The sequence below is a fragment of the Triturus cristatus genome, chromosome 12, assembly GCF_964204655.1.
Source record: "Triturus cristatus chromosome 12, aTriCri1.1, whole genome shotgun sequence".
Lineage (NCBI taxonomy): Eukaryota > Metazoa > Chordata > Amphibia > Caudata > Salamandridae > Triturus > Triturus cristatus.
The window spans coordinates 724281824-724295409 of record NC_140595.1 but is presented as its reverse complement, the minus strand read 5'-3'; the positions used below and the strand labels follow the sequence as shown (position 1 = coordinate 724295409).

At 41.8% G+C, this 13586-nt stretch overlaps 1 non-coding gene across 1 annotated transcript; it reads right to left on the bottom strand.

The window, feature by feature from the left end:
- Window positions 1–9558: 9558 nt before the first annotated feature.
- On the bottom strand, window positions 9559–9640 carry TRNAS-AGA (transfer RNA serine (anticodon AGA)). Its single transcript has one exon. It is a non-coding gene; the product is annotated as a tRNA-Ser (tRNA).
- Between the last annotated feature and the right edge of the window lie 3946 nt (window positions 9641–13586).

Sequence of the window (13586 nt, the reverse complement as noted above, 5' to 3'; positions counted from 1 at the left end):
TGACAAGGCAGTACCTTCGCGTTCTGTAACAAAAAGTGTAAACTGTTTTCTGTAACATGGCGTTGCTAAAACAGGTGCTTGACATAAAGCTTTCTTTAGGCTTTCAAAAGCTTGTGTATGTTCCTGAGTCCAAGGGAGAACAGTCGATGTGGCTGCCTCCTGTGTTGTCAACTGAATGAGTGGTTTTGCTAGAAATGCATATTGAGGGATCCACTGTCTACAGTATGAAGTGAGGCCTATGAAAGCCCGTACTTCCTTTTGTGTCTTGGGCATTGGCATGTTAGCTATTAACTGAATGCGGTCGGGTGTAAGCTGCCTTCCCTCCTTGGACAGCGAGTGTCCAAGATAAACAACTCGCTGGACACAGAATTGCAGCTTAGAAGGGGACACCTTGTGCCCCTTTTCGGCTAGAAATTGTAAAACTGTCAGTGATGCTTTTTCACATTCAGGTTCGCTTCGGGCGGTGATCAGCAGATCATCGACGTATTGAAGCAGGGCAGTGTTAACTGGCATGTGGATACTGTCAAGTTCTCGTTTCAGTGCTTGGCTATAGATGCTGGGGCTTTCTGTAAATCCTTGAGGTGCGCATGAGAATTTAAAGCTACGTCCATTTAAACTAAATCCGAACAAATATTGGCTTTCCGGATCTATTGGGACGCTGAAAAAGGCATTCTTGAGATCGATTACAGTAAAGAATGTCGCTTCGGAATCAATAGCTGTCAGTAATGACGAGATATCTGGGACCACAGGGAATTGTGGCACAATGCATTTGTTTAACTCGCGCAGATCAATAACCAATCGATAGACTGGCGGGGCCTTTGGATCTGTTCGTTTAAGAATCGGAATTATTGGTGAATTACATACATTGGAGTCTGTTTCTACAACTACTCCTTGGGTAATGAGCTCGTCAATGATTTGTAGTAAAGCCACTACAGCATCTGGGGGTAACTTGTATTGTCGCATTCGTGGTAGCACCACTCCTGCCTTTAGTGTAACTCGATATGGTGTAATATTCATGCAACCAACATCAGTAGGGCCTTGTGCCCATAGACGTGTAGGTAAAGTCTGCAGTCGGGGATCCATGTCTCTAGATACATAGTGACCTTTAAAATCACGTAAAAACAATCTTACTCCTTCCGGAGAACAACATATTATAGCTCCTAGAGCTTTTAATGTTTTTATTCCTAACAGGTTTTCTGGACATGATTTAGTAAGCAATAAATCTGTAGTTCGGGTCAGAGGTCCTATCGTAAGTGGCAGAGGTTGTGACACTTCATTAACAATAGGTTTTCCTGAAAAACCAAGGGAAATATTTTGTGAGCCTGAGAGGGGTGCCCCTGGAACTTCACTACGTTTTATAGTTGTTCGACTTGCCCCTGTATCGAGTAAAAATTTTCTATCTTGACCTAATAATTCACTGTGTACATAAGGTCCTTCTTGATCTACAGGTATCTCGATAAGGGGTAAGTCAACTTCCCTCTCTAGGCTAGTTCATGCGTAACGCTGATACTCAGGATATTCATACTGTGCGGTCTGATACATTTGTCGTGTTGTTGTCTGTGTGGCAGCAACAGGCAACGGTGGTGCAGCTGGCACAAACTGTACTGGCTGTTGTGCGGCTGGCATGGCCTGGGCATGCTGCGGAGCTCCTTGTTCATTCTGATCTTGTCTAAGTGGCCGTGATCTTTCTTGTGTTTTACCTATGCTGATATTATGTTTCAAAACTGGACAATCGTGTACGTAATGAGCTGGCTTTTTACAATAATTGCATGTCCCTTTTACAGGTCCTGCTGAATCGGAATGTGTCATACCCTTTTTATGTCCTTCAGCTGGAACTGTCTGGGAAACTAGCATTTTCATTTTCGTGTCTTTCATGCGTCTGTGTTCATGTTCTTGTTCCTCTCTAATTCTATTGTGATGGTACTGTAACATTTGTAACATTTGTGATGGAGTGTTACCTTGCCAGGTACTCTCGAATTTTAATACTCTATTCTTTACTGGTGGCAGGGCATTTTCTACTAATTTTGTTACAAACAGATGTGGGTATGATTCACTACTTGCTTTTATGCCACTATTTATACCAAAACATTTTTCAAATCGGGCATAGTAATCACTAGTGTCTTCATCTTGCTTCTGTTTACAGGCTGAAATTGTACCCCAATCTTCCTTTTTCGTAGTTAATAAACGTGGCAGTACCTGTACTAATAAACCTGGTAATGCCTTAGTTTTATCCCCAAGTCCTGCTCCTGCAGTTCGGGCCTTTTCTTCTGCTTCTAACACTGACCATTCTATCTTTTGGTCTCCTACCTCCCACTCTTTTTCCTTGAGTTTCTCATAAATGCCAGCAGGCATCAATACCTTTAATATTGTCATAATGTCGGGATAGGTGTACTCTCCCATGAGTAACATGTCTTTAATTTCTCGGTGAAAACCCGCTGGATCTTTGTCGTGACTGGGTACCACTTTTTTCATTTGTAACAATTCTATTTTTGATATGGGCGTATATACAAATACGCGCCTAAACTCGTTGTCCTCGCCTTTTATTGGGTGCACTTCTCGTAAGGGATTCTGTCTATCCATGTGATACGTGGTTCTTTCCTTGACGGGCAACGAGACATGCTCTGCGCATACAAAAAGAATATACTGCTTTCTTGATTCTAGAATTTCTTTAATTAATTTAGTACCTGAACCTCTCCATTTATTCATAAGCAATTCGGTCAATATGTCAGGTAAGGGACCAGGGTCCGAATGCTGACTCCGATATAGTATAATGAGTTTGTTGAATCATATAAATCCCAGCTAACCTCTGTTCGTCTGGGGTGAGATTCAAAAATGTGCGTGCTACTGTATCATCACTATATTTTCCGGGACTGTCCACCCAATGGACAGCTGCCCTGGCTAAATCTTGTTCATCCATAGAATCGAGAAAATGATAACCCCTTCGTTCTTGGAGTAGTTTGTCGGCGGTTTGGAACGAATGCTCGTTTGACCTTATATTAATTATAGGTATTTGGAAATTCCTGTTATTATCTGGACATATCGGACGTATCGAGTCAGTAAGACGTCTATTATTATTACAAGATCTTCCTCTACCTACATAGGCTATAGTTTCTGACTGTCCTGTGGGCAGTCCTGACCCTTCTTCCTCGCTTTGTTCGAACTCGTCTTCTTCTAATCTCTCTTCGTGTAGGCGTTCTATTTCTTTACGGATCTTTCGGCACATGGCTATTATACAATTCTGTTTATCATGTCTCCCTTCTGATATATTCTGGCTCCATCTTGTAAGAATTTGCATTGCTTCCGGGTCTACCCCCGGTCGGTCTTGATTTCTAATCACACAGTTTATGAGGAAACGTAACAGTTCCCCCTGTATCTCTACTTTCTGGTATTCCATAGCTCTGTTAATACATTCTGGATCTCGCCCTGTTTGGACAAAATGGTATATATTATCTAGATGCGCAGTCATTCCTGGTAACTTTCCTAAATACACTGCGGCTCGTCTGATACGCAATGATGCCAGGGTCATTTCGTCCTCTTTACCGGGCACAGGGTCATATCTGCAATCTATAAGAAGTTCTTTCAGCGTACGGGCACTTATGAGTTTGGGTGTACGTGAATGTGCTGACTCTTGAAAAGTAAGTTTATTTATTCTGGGTGGCGTAGAAAAAATGTTGCTAGCACCTCCCGTAGCCCCATCTGGGGTGTCGGGCGTGAAAGGATTCGTCGAACGTGACACAGCTACTACAGGTGTGGACACAGCTATAGAAGTAGCTGTAGGAGCGGATGCAGAAACAGATGTGCTTGCCAGAACTTGTGACTCGATTTGTTGCTGTAAGGATACGGGTGCTGGATCTTGGCGTTGGACCTCCCTGGTATGCGGTCTATGCGGGGCGGAATTAGCATATTCGGGAGCTGCGTCATCTAAATATGAGGAAAGAAAAACATCTTCTGCGGTTCTAGGATGCCCCTTAGGATGTACTTTTATTGGGAACAATGGGGGTGGCAAGTCTTTCGGTATTTCTGGGGTAGCCTTAGGTAATCCTTCGGCCAGAAGGGGATACATACCATTCATAAGGGCGTTTCTTTGCCTATCTACTTGTTCTGATTTCACTCGGATACCTTCCTCAATTAATAGATTCTCTCGAACTTTATTTGAACTTTCTTTATTCTTTTCTTCCTGTCTACGTGCTTTTTCTGTGCGTCTATGAGATTCTTTACGCCATAACTCAACGGCGTCTTTCTGTGACTGTCTGACCTTCCTTTTCCATAACTCTTCCTCAACTTTCATGATGCACTCTGCATCCCAGGTTCCCGCTGTGGGCCACCTCTGACTTTCTGGTAATCCCTTGGTGTAGTCTACCCATAAATCAAGAAATAATATAGCGTCTAAGCCATGTTTGTGATACATAAAGTGCCCTGGAGTGTCCCTAGGAGGAATAGGAACGGCTTCTTCGAGAACCCCTTTTCTAGTAGTGATCTGTCTTAATTTCGAAAAGAGCGGCATATTGAGAACTGACCTTATACTTGATTTTGACCAACTGACCTGATACTTGATTTTGAACAGACTTAATACAATAAACACGATAATGAACAGTCATTCATACCACAATATGCAGGACGTTTTTAAACACATTAAACATTTAACATTAAACCTTTAACTGAAAAAAACAATGATGATCGTCTGCATAACTAATCACCAAGCTTAATTCTTGACAATAACTAGATACTTCGGAATACTTGATATACTGCTAAACAGTACAGATACACTGCTAAAACAGTGCAGACCGGATTTGTGTACCCAAACCCGTCTTGACCGGCACAACCTATGTGCACGTCAGAAATGCCTCCCCAGCAATGGTACTCACCGGGTAGCTTCGGAAACGGAAGGCCTCGGTAACTTGAACTTGAACCGGACTGGACTCGACTCGACTCGTCGGACACTGGGCTTGACTTCGAACTGGTGGGTCTCTGTATACCTCGGATCTTGCTCTCTCAGCTAGGCTCTGGTCGGGATACTTCGCACTTCTCACCGCCTCGTCTGGGTGTTGATCGCAGTCTCAGTCGCCCCCGCTTGACCGGAGGGAGATACAGGAAATCCTGCTGGTACGCGTTATTGTCCGTCCAGCTGTGGCAGGAGACCGGGCCTGCAACTCACCGCCGGCGCGTGAGATGAGAAAGTGTCCCTGTTCGGGCGCCATTCATGTGGTAAATAATTTTCCTTTACCAGGACTGAATTTGATACAGAAACATAATAAAATAGCTCAGTAAAATGAGAGGCAGAATCCGTGGTATTAGAGGTTCGGAATGGGCTTTATTCCAATAATCGATTATAATCGGATGCTCCAAGTTCCATCACCACGGGGGTTCAGGAAGTGAAGTACATACATTATTGACATGAAATGACTTTTATAGTACATACATTACAATGAAGCGAATGCAATAGGCGTAACAATTGATAAGGAAAATGACGATTTGTCTGCGTAACCGAAAATGGGTGGAACAAGGAGTAAAAAGGAACATAATTGGTTATGATGTCACCTATAGGTGGATCTATAAGATAATACTTGGCATAGATGCGCGCGCAGCAGCATGACGTATGATTGACGTGTAACTAGGGGGCGAAGGGGACTTGACATTTAGCTCTACATGTGGAGACGAAAAGTCTGGGGGGTCAAGTCAACCTAATCCCAAATCATATCTAACATCCTATGTTTAAAGAACTATGTTATCCATAAAAGAAGGACTCTCGGACAGAATCTGTTCTATACTGACTGTGCGTGCGTGTACAAGCGTCTAAATGTCTACACTGAAAGCGAGGGGGTAGGAATATTCCATGGTAACAGGACTATGAATTACTTGCATGAGGACAGAGAAGCCGGGCCTTTTGCTTGGTAACTGGAAGAATGTTTACTTAAACTACTAGGCAGGAATGCATCGGCTGAGGGGGAAGCAGATAATTCGAAGGTGAAATACAGTTCTTGGCAGAGAATAGGCTGATGTCAGGCTTCGTGAGCCGCGCAGAGAATGAGACAAAGTTCATGGTCACAGATGCAGGCTCGAACTGGAGTTTTCAGAGGCAGAAAGCAAGAGGAGTTTGATGACAGAATCTGGGCCTACTTGCCTGGACTGTAAAATGGCATAAGTGAACCATATAAAGCCGGTGGCCTTTCGTACTTAGGAATGGAATATCCGGCCTATTCATGGCGGATCTGACAGAGGACATGTTGACGGTGGACGCACATGTATTTGCGTCTTCATAACTGGAACTGGAGGGAACATACATGTACTTGTGACATGCACATAGAACCGTTGGGGTCCAAGATAGGGGACATAACTGACCAGAAAAATCCATATTTCCACAAAATGGTCTCACACACTCAAGAACTGAACTCTAGGCCATTGGTTTGCATACAAAAGATATTGTTGTTTTATTTTAGAACCAACAATAGGTATCAAAATATACTTTCTCAGAATGAGATGCTTTAGTTAAATACTTTGCAATAGGCAATTGACTTTTGCAGGTCATAGTTACAGTTTATTGCAATAGGCAACACAATTTGAATCACAATAATACATTGAGCTCAATGGGAATTTTAAGTTATATGCAATTAATTACTTTCAGGATTACTTTTCTAAATCCAGGACTGGATCCTAGATTCAGTCCTGGGACAGTTCTTGGAAACAAGTGAGTAAATTCGTTTTAGTTACTGTTGTGATTTTTAAGCAATATTTTGCTATTTTAAAAGTTGACACTTCGAAACTTTTGCTGATCAAATTACCAATGTTATCCTATGGAAGGAAATTCACTTAGCAGGTAAGTGGGGTTATGGTTACGTTTTCTAGGTCAGTGTTGGATCCTAGATCCAGCACTACTGTACCACCTGTAAGCAGTTGAGAAACTGCGTTTAAGTTATACAGGCGATTTTTAAGGAATATTTACATGTTTGCAAAATCGACACTTAGAAGAAATTTCACAGAAAAACAGTCAATGGTTTCCTATGGAAGAAAATTCAAGTTACGGGTAAAGTACGTTCTCGTTACTTTTGTAATCCAGTGCTGGGCTCCTAGGCTCAGTACTGGGACATCTATCTAAAACAGGTAAACAATTACGTTTTCACAGTTGGTACGATTTTTAAAGAATATTTGTAAGTTTCAAAAATCGACACTTAGAACATTTTCAGCGAAAAGCAGGCAATGATATCCCATGGAAGGAAATTCGAGTTACTGGTAAGTACGGTTAAAATTACTTTTCAGGGTCAGTACCGAGCTCCAAGATGCAGCACTGAGGTCTCTCCTGATAACAGGTGAGTAAATCAGAATTCGTTGTTCGGCTGATTTTAGATGAATATTTTAAAGTTCCAAAACTCCACACCACTTAGAAGAATTTCCAAGTGAAACCACTCAATGTTAGCCTATGGAAGAAAAGTGAGTTATCGGCTTTTAGGTAAGTACTCGACTGGCAGAGTTATGGTTCTGGGCATAGACTCAGGGGTCTCCCAGGGGAGTCCCAGCCTACTTGCCAAGCCTTAAACTCCCCTTTTATTACATATAATTTACACCTAAGGTAGGCCCTAGGTAGTCCTAGGTGCATGATGCTATGTAAGTAAAAAATAAGATATGTACTTTGGTGGTTCGCGTGTCCTGTAAGTACCAAACAGTCTATTTCATTTTTCACTACTGTGAGGTCTACCCCTCTCATAGGTTAGCTCTGTGTATTCCCCTATACTTTTAATTTGGTAATTCCATATCGGAGAGGAGTAGCTTTATTTATTTATTGAAAATCCTACTTACTGGTGAGGTTGGATTTAACTTTACTATTTTAGAAATGCCACTTTTAGAGAGTGAACATTTCTCTGCACTTACTGCTCTATTTGCCTGAAACCTGGCCCCAATACACGTCTGGATTGGGCTGGGTGACAGCAAAATTTGTGCCTTCCCTCTAGAGAGCCACAACACAGGTCACTCAACTGCACCTGGGGGGTGAGCTCCGCTCCCCCTCCACCCCCAATAGGTTCAAGAACGATAATTTATGTAAGTAAATACATTATAGCTACAGCTTATAATCATGGGAGTTTAAATCATTTGTTGTTAGATGGTTTAAATATTTGAAAGGATCTGTTTTTAATAGACATTTTACAAAAACCACTGGTACATTTGCTAATTCTGTAAAATTAACACCCAACTGCCGTGACATTGCCAACCACAATGCCGTGACTCGGATTCGAACCGAGGTTGCTGTGGCCACAACGCAGAGTACTAACCACTATACGATCACGGCGAGCTACTTGGGCTCAACGACATACAGTGACATGGAGAATTTATAATTCGGAACACTCAGGGCTGTTCCTGTGATAGGCTGGATGTATTCATTGCTTCCTCATTCCTCATTCAGAGGCTGCGTCTCCTCAGTGGTTGATAGGCTGAAACCGTTTCCTGGCCGCCTGCTTGTGAAATGCCAGGAGTCAAAGATCACACATTACACTTGCGGACCTGTGATGGGACACCAATGCAGAGAAACCCACCTGGCACAGACCTTCTATTCTGTCTATTAGACCTGCATCTTCCCTGCACCTTTCAAGCCATTTGTATGTGAAGCAAGAAAGAGTTAGAGAGTGATCCATCTACACTTTTATAGGGAGGATGTCGCCGTGAGCTCCTCCCAGCTAATCACACGAACAGCAGAAAAGCAAGATAAATACACAGTTGAGGGTGGGCTGCATGGTTATGTTTTTGAGTAAATATTGAAACTGACCTCAGTGGCTCATTAGCAGAGCTGCGGCTAATGACTGGTGCCAAATCATGATGAAGCAAGCACCATGGCTCGTAGGGGACCCACAACACGCTTTTCTTAGCTCACTGAATTAAAGTATAAACTTCCGCCGTGTGTGAGTGGTAAAGGCTTGTTAATATGGTTCCTTTTCCAATTCAAGTCTGACAACAAGAGGCAGGAACCACGTGGCTTCGGAAGCTCAGGAAAGTAGCCACCAATCACAGAGAAAGAGAGAACTGGCAGTATGAGAGGTGGAGAAAACAGAAGCGGGAGCAAGGAGCTCAAATGAGATTGATGGCGTTTAAATAGAGCGCGTAAAGGAACAGTTACACAGCTAAGAAATGGGAAAGACAGACTAGGGAAAAAAACACAGAAAGAGCCTGTAGATGAAATTCTCTTCCTGGGACAGCAGGTTAAGAGAAATTACACATGGGGAGGTGAAGCATGTAACACGGGGGAGAATAAAAAAGAAAATGCAGTTTTATGAAGTGTGTTTGCCAATCCAGCCAGCACTTTTGTTCTATTTCTCTCTTTGCGTCTTTTATTGGTAAAGTAACTTTCAAGTGCATGCGCAGGTATGAATGAGAGAGCAACCGTATAATAATTTGAAGCGTTTACACCAGTGCTAAAGTAGGAATGAGGTGTAGCAAAGACATGAAAGAGGTAGCGATAACAAATATGTGGAGAGGCAATAGTGACACAAAAATAAGCCACCTATTTATAAAACTGAAATGGAAGAAATACTAAAGGTTAACTTCTGAAATTGTAGCCGATAATAAAAAGATTCTCGTTGTTGGCAGGATTCAAACCTGCGCGGGGATACCCCAATGGATTTCTAGTCCATCGCCTTAACCACTCGGCCACAACAACTTGCTGTAAGCTGCCTATAAATATTTTGTTTGAAAGTTTTGAAGTTTTCCCACATCAAAGTACTGATATTCTGCAATGCGCTTTTTAAAAACAATGTTTTTTTCATCATGCACGTTCTGTCCTAAAAACAAAAATTGCATGAGTATATCTCTGGATCTGTAAAAGGATACGCTTGCATTCAAACTCTCTTGTGGCACTCAAGTTTTTTGGACCCTGTTGCACTCTGTTTTTGCGCTGCTTTTAGTCTACGACCCATATTACAGAAGTCAACCATCTCTGAGTATTTGGGACTCCTTTGTAAGTGCCTTATCTTTAATCCTTGAAAAGCTCTATAATAAAGGGGTCTGTCAAAGATTGCTTGAATGGAAGATAAAAGAAGGCCCACTTGTCTCACCAAATGCAGTAGAGAAACCTGATGTTTTACTCATGTTATCCTTAGTTCAGTTTTTGTTAGACCTGGCATCCTTAAGGTGGCCTACCAGCAACCTTTTTGCTTTTCACCTCACGTTTTGCTGTATCTTTATGTTGGCCTTAGGACTCTAATCACTTTATCACTACTGTGAGAAAGTGGCTCTGTATATACTGTTCCCAAATAGGTACAGTGTGCACAGAGTCCCCAGTCCCCAGAGGTTTGGCAGAGGCTAAAGTTAGATATAACCTTACTCTCTAAAGTGGTAGCTTGCCGAGCAGTAAGGCAGTATCAGAGTACAGTGTAAAACATTTGTTGTACACACTCAGTCAGCAAATGGTCTCACACACTCAAGAACTGAACTCTAGGCCATTGGTTTGCATACAAAAGATATTGTTGTTTTATTTTAGAACAAACAATAGGTATCAAAATATACTTTCTCAGAATGAGATGCTTTAGTTAAATACTTTGCAATAGGCAATTGACTTTTGCAGGTCATAGTTACAGTTTATTGCAATAGGCAACACAATTTGAATCACAATAATACATTGAGCTCAATGGGAATTTTAAGTTATATGCAATTAATTACTTTCAGGATTACTTTTCTAAATCCAGGACTGGATCCTAGATTCAGTCCTGGGACAGTTCTTGGAAACAAGTGAGTAAATTCGTTTTAGTTACTGTTGTGATTTTTAAGCAATATTTTGCTATTTTAAAAGTTGACACTTAGAAACTTTTGCTGATCAAATTACCAATGTTATCCTATGGAAGGAAATTCACTTAGCAGGTAAGTGGGGTTATGGTTACTTTTTCTAGGTCAGTGTTGGATCCTAGATCCAGCACTACTGTACCACCTGTAAGCAGTTGAGAAACTGCGTTTAAGTTATACAGGCGATTTATTTTTAAGGAATATTTACATGTTTGCAAAATCGACACTTAGAAGAAATTTCACAGAAAAACAGTCAATGGTTTCCTATGGAAGAAAATTCAAGTTACGGGTAAAGTGCGTTCTCGTTACTTTTGTAATCCAGTGCTGGGCTCCTAAGCTCAGTACTGGGACATCTATCTAAAACAGGTAAACAATTACGTTTTCACAGTTGGTACGATTTTTAAAGAATATTTGTAAGTTTCAAAAATCGACACTTAGAAATTTTTCAGCAAAAAGCAGGCAATGATATCCCATGGTAGGAAATTCGAGTTACTGGTAAGTACGGTTAAAATTACTTTTCAGGGTCAGTACTGAGCTCCAAGATGCAGCACTGAGGTCTCTCCTGATAACAGGTGAGTAAATCAGAATTCGTTGTTCGGCTGATTTTAGATGAATATTTTAAAGTTCCAAAACTCCACACCACTTAGAAGAATTTCCAAGTGAAACCACTCAATGTTAGCCTATGGAAGAAAAGTGAGTTATCGGCTTTTAGGTAAGTACTCGACTGGCAGAGTTATGGTTCTGGGCATAGACTCAGGGGTCTCCCAGGGGAGTCCCAGCCTACTTGCCAAGCATTAAACTCCCCTTTTATTACATATAATTTACACCTAAGGTAGGTCCTAGGTAGTCCTAGGTGCATGATGCTATGTAAGTAAAAAATAAGATATGTACTTTGGTGGTTTGCGTGTCCTGTAAGTACCAAACAGTCTATTTCATTTTTACACTACTGTGAGGTCTACCCCTCTCATAGGTTAGCTCTGTGTATTCCCCTATACTTTTTATTTGGTAATTCCATATCGGAGAGGAGTAGCTTTATTTATTTATTGACAATCCTACTTACTGGTGAGGTTGGATTTAACTTTACTATTTTAGAAATGCCACTTTTAGAGAGTGAACATGTCTCTGCACTTACTGCTCTATTTGCCTGAAACCTGGCCCCAATACACGTCTGGATTGGGCTGGGTGACAGCAAAATTTGTGCCTTCCCTCTAGAGAGCCACAACACAGGTCACTCAACTGCACCTGGGGGGTGAGCTCCGCTCCCCCTCCACCCCCAATAGGTTCAAGAACGATAATTTATGTAAGTAAATACATTATAGCTACAGCTTATAATCATGCGAGTTTAAATCATTTGTTGTTAGATGGTTTAAATATTTGAAAGGATCTGTTTTTAATAGACATTTTACAAAAAACACTGGTACATTTGCTAATTCTGTAAATTTAACACCCAACTGCCGTGACATTGCCAACCACAATGCCGTGACTTGGATTCGAACCGAGGTTGCTGCGGCCACAACGCAGAGTACTAACCACTATACGATCACGGCGAGCTACTTGGGCTCAACGACATACAGTGACATGGGGAATTTATAATTCGGAACACTCAGGGCTGTTCCTGTGATAGGCTGGATGTATTCATTGCTTCCTCATTCCTCATTCAGAGGCTGCGTCTCCTCAGTGGTTGATAGGCTGAAACCGTTTCCTGGCCGCCTGCTTGTGAAATGCCAGAAGTCAAAGATCACACATTACACTTGCGGACCTGTGATGGGACACCAATGCAGAGAAACCCACCTGGCACAGACCTTCTATTCTGTCTATTAGACCTGCATCTTCCCTGCACCTTTCAAGCCATTTGTATGTGAAGCAAGAAAGAGTTAGAGAGTGATCCATCTACACCTTTATAGGGAGGATGTCGCCGTGAGCTCCTCTCAGCTAATCACACGAACAGCAGAAAAGCAAGATAAATACACAGTTGAGGGGTGGGCTGCATGGTTATGTTTTTGAGTAAATATTTAAACTGACCTCAGTGGCTCATTAGCAGAGCTGCGGCTAATGACTGGTGCCAAATCATGATGAAGCAAGCACCATGGCTCGTAGGGGACCCACAACACGCTTTTCTTAGCTCACTGAATTAAAGTATAAACTTCCGCCGTGTGTGAGTGGTAAAGGCTTGTTAATATAGTTCCTTTTCCAATTCAAGTCTGACAACAAGAGGCAGGAACCACGTGGCTTCGGAAGCTCAGGAAAGTAGCCACCAACCACAGAGAAAGAGAGAACTGGCAGTATGAGAGGTGGAGAAAACAGAAGCGGGAGCAAGGAGCTCAAATGAGATTGATGGCGTTTAAATAGAGCGCGTAAAGGAACAGTTACACAGCTAAGAAATGGGAAAGACAGACTAGGGAAAAAAACACAGAAAGAGCCTGTAGATGAAATTCTCTTCCTGGGACAGCAGGTTAAGAGAAATTACACATGGGGAGGTTAAGCATGTAACACGGGGGAGAATAAAAAAGAAAATGCAGTTTTATGAAGTGTGTTTGCCAATCCAGCCAGCACTTTTGTTCTATTTCTCTCTTTGCGTCTTTTATTGGTAAAGTAACTTTCAAGTGCATGCGCAGGTATGAATGAGAGAGCAACGGTATAATAATTTGAAACGTTTACACCAGTGCTAAAGTAGGAATGAGGTGTAGCAAAGACATGAAAGAGGTAGCGATAACAAATATGTGGAGAGGCAATAGTGACACAAAAATAAGCCACCTATTTATAAAACTGAAATGGAAGAAATACTAAAGGTTAACTTCTGAAATTGTAGCCGATAATAAAAAGATTTT